Source organism: Ursus arctos, unplaced genomic scaffold (assembly GCF_023065955.2).
Source record: "Ursus arctos isolate Adak ecotype North America unplaced genomic scaffold, UrsArc2.0 scaffold_23, whole genome shotgun sequence".
Lineage (NCBI taxonomy): Eukaryota > Metazoa > Chordata > Mammalia > Carnivora > Ursidae > Ursus > Ursus arctos.
The window spans coordinates 26180716-26199779 of NW_026622908.1; positions in this window are offsets into that span (position 1 = coordinate 26180716).

The window sequence follows — 19064 nt, forward strand, 5'->3', positions numbered from 1 at the left end:
CAAAGACAGTGCAACTGGCATCAACTGCAGGGCCAATCATGAATTCCAAGTCTGAGTGTAAGAGTAAAATTCCTGATTATTTGGATAGGCTTGGAGTATCATCCCATTCCTCTTCATTGTTGTTATTTTAATTGTATTTCATGTATCTCAGTTTCAATAATGTATCCCTTACTGGAGAGAGAGAGACTTTAAAAATACACTTCTAGAGATAAAATGTTTTGTTCATTACTCATTGTATATCTTTGCACAGTATTGTCACATGTATCAGTTTTCCTAATGAAACTTATTGATTTTTATTTTTACCCAGAATCTTGCTTTCAGAATAGTAAGATATTTTAAAAATTCAGTATATTCATTGTATAGATGATGCAACTGAGAGACTTATCCAAGACCACAGAGCTTAAGAAGAAAACACAGCAATTTTATCTCCTCCTTACTTTTCATTTAATTTCACCTGTGGTCCCCAGCAATGTCGGTAAGCCTGGTCTGTGCATTGGAGGAAGAGTCAACTTAAGGTTGGCTAGGTTACTGTACCTAATTTTCAGAAGAAAGAGTAAGTCAGAACCAGCAGTTCTATAATTTAATACAAGTTAATATGCTAGCTACATTCATTGTTAAGCAAGGTACAAAGTTATATGACCCAGGGAATTCATAAAACTCTGGATTTTCTTTGTATCTTAATACCCCTAGTAAAAGTGAATTCTTCCATAGCTTTAGCTGTACATAAGAGGTTTAAAAATGACCTTCAATCAAATACCTAAATTCCAGGCATACAGAAAGAATTAATTTAGAATGTAAAACTGGATTTGAACTTTTCTTTGGTCAGATTCACCTAGACTGCCTTCAACTCTTTTTACATCAATAAGAAGGGAGAAAGAAGGAGGAAAAAGATCATGCTATCTAATTTGATGATGATAAGGTTGGGAAGGAAGATGGGCAAAGATGGGGTCCAAAGAGTTAACTACACTGACTAAAGAGACCAGGAATACCATGGGGCAGAAGGAAGCAAACTGCAAAAGCTTTCTTGGTGATCAAGCAATGTAAAGTCTAGACTTCCGAAGGGCAGCAACAAAACAGCTGGATTACAGAGAGATCCAGATCCAGGAAGGCTCCAGTCAAGGACAAATTCACACATACAAGTGCACAACAGAACGTGGGATTAGGTGGGATAGGGGTTGGGGCTAATAGAACTAGGAGGCAAGTCAAAAGTATTTACGGATGAGTTAGGAAAAGCCAGCCAAATTTGGAGGACTTTGTCTTTGTAATAGTTAATTTGATGTATCAACTTTACTTGGTTAAGGGAAGCCCAGATAGCTGGTAAACTTATTTCTGGGTGTGTCAGTGATGGTGCTTTTAGAAGAGACTAGCATTTCAATCAGTAAAGAAGCTCCATTCTCACCAATGTGGGCACGCATCACCCCATCTGTTAAGGGCCCTAAACAGAATTAAAAGGTAGAGGAAGGATACATTCTCTCTCTCTATCTTGGATGCTGGAGCATCCAATTTTGAATGTGTGTGTGTATCTCATGTTTTTCTTGAATGGAGACATCCCATGTTTGCCTTCCCTTGGACATTAGAGTCCTGGTTCCTAAGCCTCTGAGCTTGGACTGAATTATACCACCAGCTGTCCTAGTTCACCAGCTTGCAGATAGCATCTTGTAAAGGGCTGTGGTTAGTCTTTAGTGGGCTTCATAGGAAACAGCACAATGATTTATGATGCACTATTTAGAATAACTATAGTTTTAAATTGTTGACTCATGATGAGAGGGTTGTTATGAATATATACATTTAAATATATGATAGTCTTTTAAAAGATGTTTTCCACTTGGGATATACATTCTTTGGTCCTGAAATCTTAAAAAACACTGCTCTTCTTAACCCATCAAGTTTCAAATTAGTCTGAAAAGTCTCTCTCATTCTGTTTCTTCTAAATGTCTCTTTGGAATTTGACTTTCTCTTTAAAAGAGACATGGTATGAATACTCTAAGACTTGCTGTGGCACAGCCAACACAAGAAACTCTGGGATTTTCTTGATCCAAATTCAGAAAGATCTCTGCTTCCCTCCACATTGCCAACTCACACTCCATGCTCACTTTCATCCTCACTTCCTCATGCTCAGCCCGGATATTAGGAAGAAAGTCATACTGACACCGGACTCCTGGTAAGCAGCAAACACAAAATTACCTTTCTTAAAATTACAAGATTTGTGTCCATGAAAAGAAGAATTGAAAAGAGAAAATGTATAAGTCCTAAGCGGGCCCAGTTCTTTTTTAGATCTATTTAAAATCTTACATATATCTTTAAAAATACCGTGTGTGTGTGTGTGTGTGTGTGTAAGATTTATAGCTTATAAGCTATAAAAATAAGCAAATAAGAGTTCTAATTTTCTTATCTGTAAAATGGAGATATTGACTTACTTCAAGGGTGATTACGAAAAGGGAAATAATTGCTAAGTGTTGTCTATAAGTGCATGCCATTATTTTTGTAGATGCTCAGCTCCAACTGGATTGGCATTATTTATTTATTATTATTTTTAATGTATTTATGTAGAGAGCATGAGCAGTGGGGGAGGGGCAGAAGGAGAGGGAGAGAGAATCTTAAGCAGGTTCCATGCTCAGCATGAAGCCCGGCACAGGGCTTGATCCCACAACCCTGAGATCATGACCTGAGCCGAAATCAAGTGTCGGATGCTTTACTTATTGAGCCCATCTGTGTGGGTATTTATTTATTTATTTTATTTTGGTTAAAGATTTTATTTATTTATTTATTTATTTATTTATTTATTGAGAGAGAGCGAGGGAGAGAGCACAGCAGAGGGATCAGCAGGCAGAGGGAGAAGCAGGCTCCCCACTGAGCAAGGAGCCTGGGACTTAATCCCAGGCCCCTGGGATCATGACCTGAGCCGAAGGCAGACGCTTTACAGACCGAATCACAGGAGTGCCAACTGCGTGGGTATTTAAACAAGAGGCTACCAAATACTCGACGTAGTCGAAAGGATCACAGCAACTACTCAGATCTCGAATTTGGAAAAATGTAAATTCAGGGGGCTTAGCCCAGGCTTTCCGACTCAAAACTTTTGGAGATGAATTTGAATTTTTTTTTTTTGTTCCTCAGTGAATTCTTCTAGACTTTGGGTTTTAGTGACTAAACACCTGTTAAAATTGCTGAGATTAATACAGTTTTAACAACCAATTTTTACCGCGTGTTTATGGTTTGCTTGGCACTTTGCTACATGCGATATATGCCACATTCTCATAACCACCATAGAAAGGAATAGCTTAATCGCTTTTGATAGATTAGGAAACAGACACAGAAGGGAATCAACTCCCCTACGTTGACAGAGTGGGGTGAGACAAAGCTGGGACTGAAACCCCCATCTTCCCGACTCCAGAACCCCTGTATTCTTAACCAGTGCACTATACTATCTGTTCTAAAACACGTGATACACTCTTCCACTTCTTCTCTGTGGGGTCCCCTAGCTCCCTAACAACTGAAACCATGTGAGCACCGTCTACTTTGATTGTGCTTTGAGCTATGGGTAGGAATGTGCTCCAAATTGCAAATCTGTGTGAAATTAGGGATAAATTCCCCCTTAATTTCTTTCTGTTTCATTTATAGTGTCAACACATTTGTAGCTTTTAGAATTATCTACGCATTTGAGAGCTAATTAGAAAACTTTAAAAATGATGAAATGTTCACAAAGCCTTTGCAACTTCTTTTTCTTTCTAAACATGAACAACAGCAATGGTCCCTTCCCTTTTAGAAAGCTACTCATCACCAAAAGAATCTAATGCTTCCAGGTACTCTCTCTCTCTCTCTCTCTATATATATATATATATAATGTATATATATATATATATATATATATATATAATGTATATATATATATATATAATGTGTGTGTATATATATATATATATATATATATATATATATATATATAGCCTTTATTTCCTGGCTTCCATTTTAACTATGTTGCTACTTTCTAGATATGAGCAGGGATCTGTTGATGACATAAACTTAGAATCATATTTGAGGGAACAGTTATAGTTACCAAGAGGATTGATTAGCCATGCATAAGATTCTGATCAATCCTCTGAACAGAAGACCCCAAAACAGAGTGGTTTGAATGGTACAAAAATTATTTTTATCTTACATAGCCTATTACAGGGGCTATTAAAGAGGGTGAAAGAGAGCAAGCATATAGACTTCTGCTATCATTTGGTCCTTGCCTTCCTTGACATGTGGTACACAGACAATGGTTTAAAGATATTCCTTACCCAGACTTGCAGTAGAGCCATGTGATAAGAAAAAGGGAGAGAAGTGTACCTCTTTCTTTTAAGGCCATGACCCAAGAGTCAATCACATCTCTTTTGCTCATATACCATTGAACAGAACCCATCACATGGTCACACCTAGGTGCATAGACGACTGTCCAGTATGGGCCTGGATTTGTAGCCATGTGCTCAGTAGGATTTATACGACTATATAAGAAAAAAATGGACATGGAGGGGGAGGCAATGCCAGCCTCTGCTGTTATCCCTATTGTTTTAGAGATAAATATTTATAAGCGTTCAGAAGAGATACAGTTCCACTTTTTTTTCCACCTTGATCTTATTTCTTGACCTATCTCACCTAATCCCTGGTTAGAATTTAATAAAAAAAGCCTATTTAAGTCAAAGCTTGGAATAGAAATTCTACAGCATTGGTAAACTTTTTTTTTTTTTTTTTTTTTTTTTTTTTTACTGTGCCATCTCTACAGATGCTAATGAGGTCTTAATGGATGAAAGCCTTACAATAAATACTAGGATCTTTTTTTGTAAGGAAAATACTCTTTCTATTGATGTAGTATGGCTTCAGTGTCTTCTATCAAATTAAGCAAATGTATTCTACTACTGAAAGCAGCATAAAAACATTGAGAGGACATTCAATATTCAACAAATGTCAGGAAACTTAGGGGTTAGTCTTGACTCTACAGGTGACTAGCTGAATGGCCTTTGGTAAGACACTTTGTGATTTTAATGCTGTGAGCAAAATAATGGCCCTTCAAAGATGTCTAGGTCCTAATCCCTAGAACCTGTGAATACGTTAGGTTATATGGCAAAGGAGAATAAAAGCTGCTAATGAGCTAACCTTGAGATAGTGAATTATACTGTATAATTCCGGTAGACCCAATATAATTACGAGCGTGTTGTTTTAAATCACTAAGTTTGTGGTAATTTGCTATAGCAGTAATAGGAAACAAATACCTTTGTTTGTATTATATTTAGATCCAAGAGTTTTACTACATGACTCAAAGGATCTCTTTGACTCTCTCAAGTAGGTGTTGAAGGAAACCCAGGATGCAGGAAGTTAAGTAACTTTCTCAAAATCACACAGGAATTGGTGAAGAAAGTACTCAAATACTGTTCAGAAGTCTAAGGTGTCTTATTTAAAACATAGTCTTTGTACTTTATAATACTTTGTTCCACTGTGCATTTGTTCTATGTACTTTTCCAAATGTGTTGTATTTCACAATAAACTAAATATAAAAACAAAACCAGAAAGACATAGTCTTTGTATTCCGGGATCTTAGAAGAGTTCTCATTCGTTAATTTTATGGTGTTTTGAAGAGCATAGAATAGGGGCGCCTGGGTGGCACAGCGGTTGAGCATCTGCCTTTGGCTCAGGGCGTGATCCCAGCGTTCTGGGTTCGAGCCCCACATCAGGCTCCTCCGCTATGAGCCTGCTTCTTCCTCTCCCACTCCCCCTGCTTGTGTTCCCTCTCTCGCTGGCTGTCTCTATCTCTGTTAAATAAATAAATAAATCTTTAAAAAAAAAAAAATGAAGAGCATAGAATAGGAGTTGGCAAACTTTTCTATAATACCCACATGGGAAATGTTTTAGGCTTTGTAGGCCAGATGTTCCCTGGGCATACCCGACTCTGCCATTGTAGTATGAAAGCAGCCACAGACAACACCGTAGGAAATGAGTATGGCTGTATTCCAATAAAATTTTATTTACAAAAATAGGCAGTGGACCAGAATTAGCCCATGGGTGTAGTTTACTAACTATAGCTTTAGAATACAAGAGCTTAAATACAGGGAATTCTTCTATTAAATGGTTTAGCTTAATGGAGACTACTCTCTGTATAGGTAAAGACTAATAATATAAAGTGTAATTCATAATGAATTGGACTCCATATTGGTACTTTTCATGGCTATTCCCTTGTGGATATGCTACCCTTCCCCCAGCTCCCATAGCTACACAGGTAACTTCTCTTCTCTTTTCAGTCTTTATCAAATCTGATCTTCTCCACGAGAACTACCTCGATCAACCCATTTCAAATGATCACTTTTTTGCCGTAACTGCATGATAGATCCCCTTTACCTTGTTCTACATCCCCCCCAAGGTATCCATTACCTTCTAATATATAATGTATTTATTCATTTTATCTATGGTTAAGTGCCTGTCTTCCCCTAATAAAAATGATCTTTGCCTTGTTTGGCTTGCTGACATACTGTAAGTACCTTAAGAGTACTTAGTACATAGCACACTCTCCACACATATTTGTTAACTAAATATTGTCCATGGTATCTTATTTGTTTCTTGTTAGGTCAGATTTGTAAAACATTAATTTCTTTATACTTGAAGTGTGTACGTGACCAGAAGACTTCACTTAGTATTAAATTCCGTTTTCCATTGGGATAGTGCATTTTCACTGCCTTGTTAAACACAAACATAATTCCTTTTAACCTACTGTATCTTCCCCCACTCAAATGAATTTGAAGTTTTCTATTCCTGTCTCTAAATTCCCTCTCCAATGCAATTCCAAATATTTGTTGCTTTTCTCCCCAGAGAACCTCACATCAGTGATCAGAAAGCACTTGGAAAATATTTCAGAAACAAGTGGCTATTTAAATGCAAGCTCCAATATGATAATGAAGGAAAGGAGAGACATTGCAAGACACAAATGAAAGATAGAGCATGCTTGTGTTTATCCTAGAGCTGTATTGGGATTCCTATAATGATTAATGATGCAATAATATAATAAGAACTCAGTGGCCATGAGGCAGTGGCATTTGCAAATAAAGAATGAGATCGGAAAGTAATCAGCAGCAACTTCGAACTTAGTTAAGGTTCCAAGTTATGCACCATTTTTTATATCATGTTAGTTCATTTCCTTTCATATTACTACCCTAAATCATTTTGCTCTAAGGGAGAAAGAACAGCTGAGTTGAGTATGAAGATTAACGGGCAGTATATCTATCTTTGTTTGGTAGGATGAGCACCTAAAGTTTAGAAAGCAAATCAGAACTTCCCGGTTTGCAAAAGGGACTGGAAAATTGCCCGAGAACAGGTTTTCTGCTAAACATACTCTCTAACCCTGGTCATACTGGAAATGTAATGCTGGTCCTTAGTAACCAAATACGACCACAAATATAAGACCGAAAATCACAGCACATTGGAAGAAACCAAGTCTCCACGACAGTTTAATCAAGTTGAAAGCCTGATTATTTGAATGGGAATTATTATTAATTCAAAGTATACTTCTCTGGACATTTGCATCTCTCTTTCTTGACATCCACTCCTTTTAAGAAACTCGGACCTGCACTTCTGACTGCTTGACTTCTCCATCGGGCTGTCTTGCCCAAAGGCCACTGACACCATCAACCCATCACGTTCAAAATAGAATTTGTCACCTTTCCCTTAAAATGCCCGCTCACAGCATCAGTCACAGAGATCTGATTCCTCCTTCTGCCTTCTATTATCTAATCACTTACTAAAATCACATAGATTCTGTATTCCCAGTGCCCTTCATATTTTGTTCATTCTCACCTACATCACCCATTATAATACAGGCCTTTATAACATTTCTACTTTGTCATTGTAATGGCCTTCTCACTGGTCTGCTGCCTTCTCTGTCTCCAAGGCAACATTCTGCCACCAGATTAATCTTCCTAAATTGTAGCTCTGACAATACCCTGCTCAAATACTTACCAACTCTTCAATACCTACCAGATTAAGGGTGGCGTTTTCTGTCTTTGCATTCAAGTGTCCCTAGCTATTGCCGAACTACCTTGCCAAAAGCATCTCCAAGGTCCTGCCAAACACAGAGACCAAACTGTGGCCAAAATCCCCTTAACTTTCCAAAGTCAGTGCTTTTGCTCACAAAACATTCCTTCTCTGAATGTCCTCCCTTAACTCTTCTGCCTGTGAAAACCTTATCTACCCATTAATCTCACATGGGAATCCTTTAACACATTCTTATTTTCCTCAAAATGTTGTGTCCTATCTCTGTTGAATATATATATCATCCTTTGCTAGTGGTTTCCTATATCCTCAGCTCACTCCCAGTTAGGTCAGGAAGGACAGTGCTTCCTCCATATTTGTATCCTTCTTGCATCCTGCACAGGGTGCCACGCACAGCAAGCACTTGTTACACGCATGGGGCAATACGTAAGTTGAAACCAGAAATACGAACAAGGATATGACTAAAGATTTTTTTTTTTTAAAGATTTTATTTATTTATTTGACAGAGATAGAGACAGCCAGCGAGAGAGGGAACACAAGCAGGGGGAGTGGGAGAGGAAGAAGCAGGCTCATAGCAGAAGAGCCTGATGTGGGGCTCGATCCCAGAACGCCGGGATCACGCCCTGAGCCAAAGGCAGATGCTTAACCGCTGTGCCACCCAGGCGCCCCTGACTAAAGATTTCTAAAAGGCAGCTAGTGGTTTCCAATCATTTTAAATTTCAATTTCAGTAACTGTTTTTTACCCTACCCTGAAAATTCTGAATGATATATTTTTTTTCACAAGGGAGGAAACATGTACTGAAATTCACTTAACCAAAATCAGTTCATCTTTATGAGAGCATTACAGAACAAGATCTAGCCATAGACAGCTATTAAGTTTGAAGTAGTGATGAGCAGATATGTTTTGGTGAGATATCTGAAACTACCGTAATGGTTTATGAAAATATCTTTTAGTTACAAGGTTGACAAACGACAGGTACTACGAATACTTCTGTGATTTATCACCTAAATTTATAGATAATAAATAATAGGTTTGTTGCATACATTGATAGTCAAAACATATTAAATAAATACTAAGTTGCAGCTAGAAGGTAATAAAAATGATATAAAATTGCCATCCAAGTTCATGGACTCCTTCCCCTGCTTGGAAGACCTTGCAATTTGAGAGTCTCTCAGCTAGAAACATGTTCTTCTCAATCTTCTAACGCTGAAATTGCATCTCTGTTATAGTATTTATATGCAATAACGTCATCTGAGAGCAAATTTTATATATTTTTAAGAATCTTGGCAATTTTTGTTTTTGCAATTTCCCCTGACATTACCTGAGTCGCTTTAAAATGTCTCAAAGCAATAGATTTAACTCAACATCTAAAATCTACAAATAGTGACTTTTTCCCCAGAGAAGAAAATCTCATAATACCTCTTTCACGTCTCCAAAGACCCTATTCAGAATAAGGTCACATTCTGAGGTTCTGGGTGGACCCAAGTTTTAGGGTACACTTTTCAACCCACTACAGGTAGCAGAACAATAATTTTCCCATGGGCTACTTTGTCCTAAAGTAAACACCAATAGAAGCTTGGGAAGACAGTTTCTAATGTAAAGATAAGGATAACGATAGCTGGTATTATTTGGAGTGGGCCCTAAATCTGATGACTAGTATCCTTGTTATAAGAGGAACGGGCAGGGATGCCTGGGTGGCTCAGTCGGTTTAAGCATCTGCCTTCAACTCCGGTCAGGATCCCAGGGTCCTGGGATCTAGTCTTGAATCGGGCTCCTTGCTCAATGGGGCACCTGCTTCTCCCTCTGCCTGCCACTCCCCCCCACTTGTGCGCAAGCACGTGTGCTCTCTCTGACAAATTAAAAAAAAAAATCTTTAAGAGGAAAGGGCATAGGAAGGCACACAGAGAGAAGAAGTTTCTGTGAAGACGGAGGCAGGGACTGGTGTGATGCAGTAAAAGCCAAGGGACACCAAGGATTGCCAGAAACAACCAGAAGCAACGAAGAATCGAAGGCTTCTTCTCTAGAAGCATTCTTCCTGTGCTCCTGAAAGGGAGCATGCTGTGCAGATACCTTGATTTTGGACTGCTAGCCTCCAGAAAAATTGGAGAATAAATTCCTCTTATTTTAAAGCACATGGCTTGTGGCAGTTTGTTACGCCAGCCCTAGGAAATGAATATATTACCCAGTGCCTCACAGAAATTCCATATTCAAGGGTCATGGACAATCATCTTTAAGTCTTTTATGATAGTTTTAAAGAAAGGCAAAACAGCCTAGGTATTAAATGCAAATGTTTCACAGCAAACATTTTATATATAAAAATATATTATTATATATCTTATTATTAAATATTGTTATTTAAATTGTATATTGTATGTCATGTATATATAATATATAATTTATTATATATTACATATAATTCATTACTATAAAGTTTATATATAATTATATATTACTATATATACATATATATATATTATGTATTTAAATGTACAGCACAGTAAATGAAAGCTTAGATGTACAGTCAAATAGAACTGGGTTTGAATTCTAATTTTACTTATTTACTTGTTATCTGAGTCCTTGGATTAGAGCATTAACATCTTTCAGCCTCAGCTCTTCCTTAACAAAACTAACATATAACAATAGCTACCTCATAAGGTTCTTGTGGGAGTTAAAAGAAACAGTGCATATAAAATGCCTCTCAGTTACTGCTACATAATAGGCATTCTACAGTGTCAGCTGACATTAATGTTAGTTTCGTTTTAATAATACAATTATTACTATGTATCATTATCCTCTTCTGGGGAAGGGATTAACTTCTCCCTTGCAAAGTCCCTGCTGTCTCATAAAATAGAACTTCTATCAGTACTTTCCTTCCCTTTGTTGGGGAGAAAAACTACCTCCCACGGGCTAAGAGTTGATTTTATGTTGGTGTTAAGACAGTGAAGGTCTTTGTTAATCAGCAGAGTCTAGACCATGTTACATTAACAATTCACCCCTTCCAACACCCCCCAAACCTCAGAGGTTTAAACCATCGATATTATTTTTTCACTCATCCTTTTTTTCATATCAGCTGCTACTTCTGTTCCCTGCCTCCTTCATTCAGGAATCCAGGGCTGACCCAGTAGTTGCCATCTCTGTAAGAACTCGGCAAGAAGTCTTCGTTTAAGAAATGACCTGTATCAGGGCGCCTGGGTGGCGCAGTCATTAAGCATCTGCCTTTGGCTCAGGGCGTGATCCCAGGGTCCTGGGATCAGCCCCACATCAGTCTCCTCTGCTGAGAGCCTGTGTCTTCCTCTCCCACTCCCCTGCTTGTGTTCCCTCTCTCGCTGGTTGTCTCTCTGTCAAATAAATAAATAAAATCTTAAAAAAAAAAAAAAAAGAAAGAAAGAAAGAAAAGAAATGACGTGTATCACTTTTATTCACATGCTATTGGCTAAAGCAAGTCACAGGGATATATCTAACTCCATGGGGGCAGAAAAGTGCAATCCTACCATGTGCCTAAAAGCAAATTCAATGTATTTAGTGAACATTCGTGATGACTGCCACTGTGTAACTTGCCTTGGCCCCTAGGTTTCGCTGGGCAAGGACAATGTCTTAGAGTTTGCTCCTCTCCTTCACAGAGTTAAGTGCTCCCCTAGAGCTCCTATCGCTGCAAGGGCAGTCCTATAATTTTGTTGATGAGCTCTGCCTCTGACCAAGCGAGGAGCTCAATTCAAGAGAAAGAGAACTCAAGTCAAACGTCTATTATCTGCTTCAGCTTTATAAATACTAAAGCATATGCTTTATCTATATAACTCCAAAGACTATTCTCCATTTGTTAAAAATCTAACGGCCAAGAGAATAAGGATTAATAAATGGAAACCCTTGGAAGCCCCAATGTTTAAGGGGACACATCACTCTGAATTTTTTGCCAAAGATTCATAATTTGAATGTAATCATGTGAAAACGTCAGACCAAAACTGAGGACATTTTACGAAATTTCTGGCCAGTCGAGAAATATAGAGGTCATGAAAGATGAAGACTGAGAAATTCTCCCAGATTCAAAAAGACATGAAGGAGATGTAAAAACTAAATGGAATGTGTGATCTGAATTGGATCCACATCGAAACAAACAAAAAGACATTCCTGAGAATTACTGGAAAAATTGAGAAAATTTGAGTAGTCTTACATAAACGTTAATTTCATAATTTTTTGATTATTTTTGTTTACATAAAATGTTATCTTCTGGGAAAGCTGGCTAAAGGGTATATGAGATCTTTTGATCTATTTTTGTGACTTTCTGTATCAAAAGTTAAAAATGAAAAAATAAATTTAAGAAGAGAGCACAATAATTTTGAGAAGCAAACATGTGGGCAGAAACATTCCCAATTTCCTTGTCCAAATTTTTGTCTTCCCAGAATCACTGTGTTCAAAGTATTAACCATTCCCACATTACCAAATCTAAAAACCCTAAGGCTATTTTGTGGTTCGTCCTGTTGGATTATTCCTCTCCCTTCTCTGTTTTCTTAGCAGCAATTGCTCTGGGAACTGATTGTATTTCTGAGATTTCTATTTAGGCTGAGTCATATGTGTACTACTGAATTTTATTTGCTAAGAGAAAAAAAAAAGATTTTGCCCATTTGGGGAAAAAAACATGTCTTATTTTATTATATTATAATATAGGTGTACAATTTAAAATTGCAAAAAGAAATGTGCAAAATTGCACAATTTAAAATTTGTGAACCCAAAGGAAAATTGTAATTATTAATTATCATGATACAATTTCATCCCTGCATTTGCAAATATTTGCTCCATACCCAGTGACAAGTTCTATATTGAAAATGAACACTTTCGATGAAACAGTCAATAATTAGAAAACCAATGTTATAGTGAGCTTGCTCAGGCATTTGTACCATCAAAAGAGAACGTAATTTTGGTCTCGTTTTTCTAAAGGAAGGAATGCCCCACTGAGGCTGCTTTGTTCCACCTATAAAACCCAGCCAGGGGGTGTGATTCTTCCTTCCTCTTCCTTATCATTGTCCAAAACAAACACATCCATTTAGTCAAATGCAGGCGATTCCACCACTAGGGTTTCCCCAGCATGTCCAGGAACCACTGACCTTAGAGTCTTCCAAGTCTCTTTGCCTGATAGTTTGCCATTTGCTTGGCCTTGTTGCCTAGATGAACGCGAACAGAAACTTTCACCATACCCCACAAACACACAAACACTCTCCCTCCCCCCACAGCTACTTATTCACAATATATGGGTAATTAAAAACAAGTAGAAAAATGTTTCCAATGCATAAAGGAAAGAGGTCCAAATCTCTTACTGCCAATGACAAAGCTTTGCATAACCTGGTTCCTGACCAGCCTCCTCTCTTGTGACTTCCTACAGCATAACAAAACAAAAAACAAAAACCAAAAAAACTCTACACTGGCATGCCTCTGTGGGTGATAACCCTCTGTGTGAAATCTTTTTTGCTTATTTGTTTAAAGATTTTATTTATTTATTTGAGAGAGAGAGAGCCAGCACACAAGTGGGGGGAGGGGCTCGATCCTAGGACCCCGAGATCATGACCTGAGCCAAAGTCAGATGCTTAACCAACTGAGTCATCCAGGCACGGTGCCCAGGTCTGCGTGAAATCTTATCCACTCTGATGGCATCAGTTGGTACCATTATGCTGAAGATGTTCACATCCCTCTTGGCAGCTCAGCTTTCCTTTCTGAGCTCCAGACCATGTTTTCAAATGTTTACATTTCCTCTTCAGTTCCATGTCTCACAGCTCTTAAATCAAAACCACACTAAGATACCACCTTACACCAGTTAGAATGGCAAAAATCAACAAGGCAGGAAACAGCAATTGCTGGAGAGGATGTGGAGAAAGGGGATCCCTCCTACATTGTTGGTGGGAATGCAGGTTGGTGCAGACACTCTGGAAAACAGTGTGGAAGTCCCTTAAAAAGTTAGAAGTTGAGCTGCCCTATGATCCAGTCATTGCACCACTGGGTATTTACCCCAAAGATACAGATGTAGTGAAGAGAAGGGCCGTATGCACCCCAATGTTCATAGCAGCATTATCCACAATAGCTAAATTGTGGAAGGAACCGAGATGCCCTTCAACAGATGACTGGATTAAGAAGCTATGGTCCATATATACAATGGAATATTATTCAGCTATCAGAAAGAATGAGTTCTCAACATTTGCTGCAACATGGACGGCACTGGAAGAGATAATGCTAAGTGAAATAAGTCAAGCAGAGAAAGACAATTATCATATGATTTCTCTCATCTATGGAATATAAGAACTAGGAAGATCGGTAGGGGAAGAAAGGGATGAAGAAAGGGGGGTAATCAGAGGGTGAGTGAAGCATGGGAGACTATGGACTCTGAGAAACAAACTGAGGGCTTCAGAGGGGAGGGGGGTGGGGGAATGGGATAGACTGGTGATGGGTAGTAAGGAGAGCACATATTGCATGGTGCACTGGGTGTTATACGCAACTAAGAATCATCGAACCTTGCATCAGAAACCAGGGATGTACTGTATGGTGACTAACATAATGTAATAAAAAAACATTAAAAAAAATAAAAAAATAAAAATAAAGAGAATAAGACAGAAAAAAAAAAAAATCCAAACAGACCAAGACTTGCCACTTTCTCTACCATCCAAACCCATTTTTTCTTTGCTCTCTAATCAATGAGTGGAAGGACATTGCAGTAATTTCCCCAAATCAGAAACTAAGTTTCATCATTAATTTTCCCTTCCCTTGAACACCTATAATATATTCAATCCTATGCCTTGTTGAAGACCTAATAATCTCTTGAATCCATCCACTTTCATCCATTCCCATGCTAATACTCTAAATGGTCACCATTTTATCTCTATTCTTTATTTTCTCTAGTCTTATCAGGTCCCCTAAGTGCAGGATAGAAGCCTTTTCTGTGCACTTTTCCTAAGATAGGTATCTTCACCCTCTAACTAGAGCACACGTCTCTATTTTTTTTTTTTTTTTTTCGCAATTGCGTCTCCATGCCTTGTATACACTGGTCCAAAATGTAGTCATGACTTTTTTTTGTCATTATTGTTAAGAATGTGTCAAGCACTTGTGAAAATTAAAAGTGATTATTTTGTTAGCCACGATAAAATGTATAACAGTGAGTTGTGTGCTACAGGAAAAAAAAAGAATGCAAGAAATAAACCTAAAACCAATGGCTTTTTAGCCAATTTATGCTGACAGGGCAATTCAAGACTATAATGGAAGGGAGGAAATTGGAGTATGGATTTGCAAGTGTATGTAGTTCTCGGTTGCCTAGAAATCATTTAGTGCTTCAGCTCTACAAAGCCCAACCTGGACTGCCTGGTTTGTTAAGACTGTCTCTCCTTCTGGGCGTTTGGCACATCAAAAGACCAGAGAGTCACCTACATCAAAGAATCCTGATGATAAAAGAGATTTTTCAGCTAGGTAAAACCTAAAAGGCTCCATGGGGTATTTATTTATTATCGGACCCTTATTCTAAGATCAAACATGTTCCGTGTCAGCCAGCACCAATCTAACGTAGGTATCAATTGATTAAAAAGTGAGAAGCAAGCAGGTGTAACCAGTCAAATGCCAGGGCTTATGTACTTTCAGCCTTGAAAATTGAGGTTCTTGAGGAATTTTCCATTCACATCATGGGCCCCTGATTTAAAAACGGAAACAGCCTCCTGATTTAAGCTGCCAGACATGAATCATGCAAGGGAATGCAAGTAAAATTTTGTAATCGAGTAAATAAAATCAACAAAAAAATGGAAGCCATTAGAGTCAATAATCAATCAATCCATTGAAAAAATCTGTTAAAAATCAGAATACCACTACCGTTTTTTGTCCTAAACTTTTATCTCAAGGGCTTTGTATTTGTAATGGTATAACATGCCCCCACCCCTTTAAAAACAATGAATACTTCCCTCCATGAACACAGGTAGAAAGGATATTTTCCATTTCTTCAATTTCATATCATTTCGTTACCTGTTAGCTGTTCATAGGTCTCTTCCTACAGCTTCATGATACGTGAAAGCAGGAATCTTCTCCCTTTCTTCTTTATGCCCACTTTCATGCACAGGACCCGACACATAGTAAACAATTAAGCCTTGAAGAATGGACTTACTGAATATACCAGGCCAAGCTTGTGTACTTCCAACTGGCTTATACCCAAGACTTCCCATTCTAAAGAGAAACATTTCTCTGGCTGGGAGTTCTCGACCTTGGCTACAAAATTAAAATCATCTGGAAAGCACGTAAAAAAAAACAAACCCAAATTGGCTCCTCCCCTACATCAATTAAGTCAGAGAAAGACTCAAGGGTCACAGATGACTGTGTGTAAGAATTATCCTGAATTACTCTTTTAGTTCAGGTCCCCGGGACATACAGGCAGAGGATCTGATTCATTCTGCTTAGCTGGGGCCTCGGAGTCTGCATTTTAAGAAAAGTGATGCCTGGGTCATGATCTTTAGAGTTCACATTGAAGTGACGTGTCTGCGTACAGCTGAGCCCGGATTCAACACTTTTCTTAAAAGGTTTATGGAGTTTGGAGATGTCTTCACAAAAATTGTGCACTAATTAGACCGAGGGAAAGAACCCATTCCAGAAAACAATATATTTTAAGTGGAAAACAATGCCTTTGAACAAGCCTTTGCTGTAACTGCTATTCTAAGAATTGAAAGCTGAGTTTTGTTAACGTGAATAATTAATGTTTTCTTGGTGACTTGCTTTATGTTAGTCCTGCTCTACCAAAGCACTTGAGGTTCTGAATAGTTAGAAGCATGGAGTATGGAGTTAGCCTTGGATTTTGTCCCCACTCTATTACTTTGTAACTCAGTTAACCGTATGCCCGCATAATCTGCTTCTCTGTAAAGTGGCTACCCGTGCACTTAGCTTGCATGCCATTTATGTGAAATGCTTGACATTGTACAAAGCAAGCATTCTATATATATTTTTCTCAAAAGCTACCAACTACTTCTTTATAATACTTTGTACACTAGCTTGCACCAGGCACAAGCCTGGGCATTTTATAGCTATTTACTAAATATTTATTAACTGCACCATAGTAAAAAGAACTAACATTTTTTAAACGTCTCCTGGACATAAAGCCATGTGCAGATAATGTGTTACATCCATTATCATATTTACATCTCACAACAAATTCGTGGGAAAGTTGACAGATAGAAAAGCAAGTTCAGAGAGTTTAGGTAACTCAACCAGGGTCAGAATTTGAATAACAAGCAGAGTTCAAATTTGAACCTACAGTTGACTTCAATGTCAAGTTCTTCCATTGCACTACCCAGTACCGCCCTCTGGCGCAGCCCATGCCAGGGTCCCATGAATCTAGAAGACTCACTCTGATCTTCTGGTTCTGCCTTCTCCTGGAGTGAGCAAACCACAGGGTTAAAAGAACATGCCCGTCAAAACCCACGCCCACATTTTAAGCCACACTTCAGTTATGCAGGACCCTAGATTTCTCTCCCAAACATCCTTGGGCCAACTTAAGGGAGACTAGGGCATGCCTTAAGCCCTGAGGGATGGCGAAGGGTCAGCGTGGTAGACTTTGGAGGTTTGTTGTCTCCGTGGTCCCTGGAAGAGCTGATGGAACAGGGGAGGGAGAAGAGAAGGTGACCGGGCTTCAGCATGACTCTCCCTGAGCCACCACATTCGGAGAGGGCAAGAAAGTTAAATTCATACCTGCCTTCCAGATGTATATGTGAATGAAGGCATATTTGTCAATGCAGGGGAATAGAATGTATTTTATTTACTGATTTATTAATTTATAACTTTTGACTATTTAGATATATGGTGTATGGCTTCCATTAGTAAGTTTACCCAGAACCCTATGGATATTGTGTTGGGGTTATTACCTGTAAATAAATACATATTGATTGTTTGATTTAGGGCAGAAAATCACTCAGAGATGTCTCAGATGTAAGATCATAAGTACAGTTTATATATATTTAGTAATTATGGTTACTTCACCTACTTCAAAAAAGGATTTGAAGTGATTTATATTAAAAGACCAGAGGAAATCAGAGTGGAAAAATTTCTAGTCACAAAAACAAAGAGGGAAAGAAGTATGAAAATAACAGCTGACAGATTTTATAAATAGCAATAAAGGGCACATAGAATTAAATAAGACGCTCTTCTATTTATATTGACAATCTTGGAAGTACTTAGCTTTAAGTCACGCAGCTCTTGTGGTCCCAAGAACTGCATTAAGAGGAAATCTTTCCGAAGTGTGGATACCACACAGAGCGAAGCCAGGGAGCTTCCTCTGTGGCTTCATTAGCATAATTGGATATGCAATTGTCCCCACCTGAAATTTTTCAAGAGTCGAGGAAGGGCCAGAAAAAGACAAATGCTCCCAGGTAAACTCCATGCGTAAGAAGCTTTTCTGCTCTTTACAATCACCTTTCATGCAATATCCACACGAGGAAGGGCACACTGCTAGAACTTCAACCAGGAAGTGGAGAAGCACTCATTTGGTCTCTAGAGGCAGCTGAAAAATAATTTCCTACTATTACGTCTGCTATGTTTCTGAAATGTTCCTGACAACTTGCATTTTTAAAAATGTGGCCATATTTTTCGAATTACTTTTCCTATATTGATAAAATTTAAAATATCTGTTTTGGAGAACGCTGATGACAAGTATTTTCTCTGTTGAAGTTTGGTGCATGTGGTGCTGAGCAGTAAAATGAAGAATATATTCATACATGTATTTATTTAATGATCCATTGAATGGTCATTGAGTGAGTGTCTACGACATGCCAGGCAGAGAACTAGGTGCTGAGTAGATAATGGTATTTATATCAACTGTGGTCCACCACTCCACTCTTGGAGCTTATGGTATTGTGGGGGCTCAGCAAACTTTCTGTACACAACCAGATAGTAAATATTTTAGGCTTTGTAGGTCAAGAGGCAAACTTGAGGCTATTTTGCAGGCACTTTGACATCCAGAGGGAAAATAAATTTCCATAAATTTTTTATGACTATAAGCCATGCAAAAATAGGGTAGGGGGATGGATCTGCCCCACAGCTGGCCCACAGT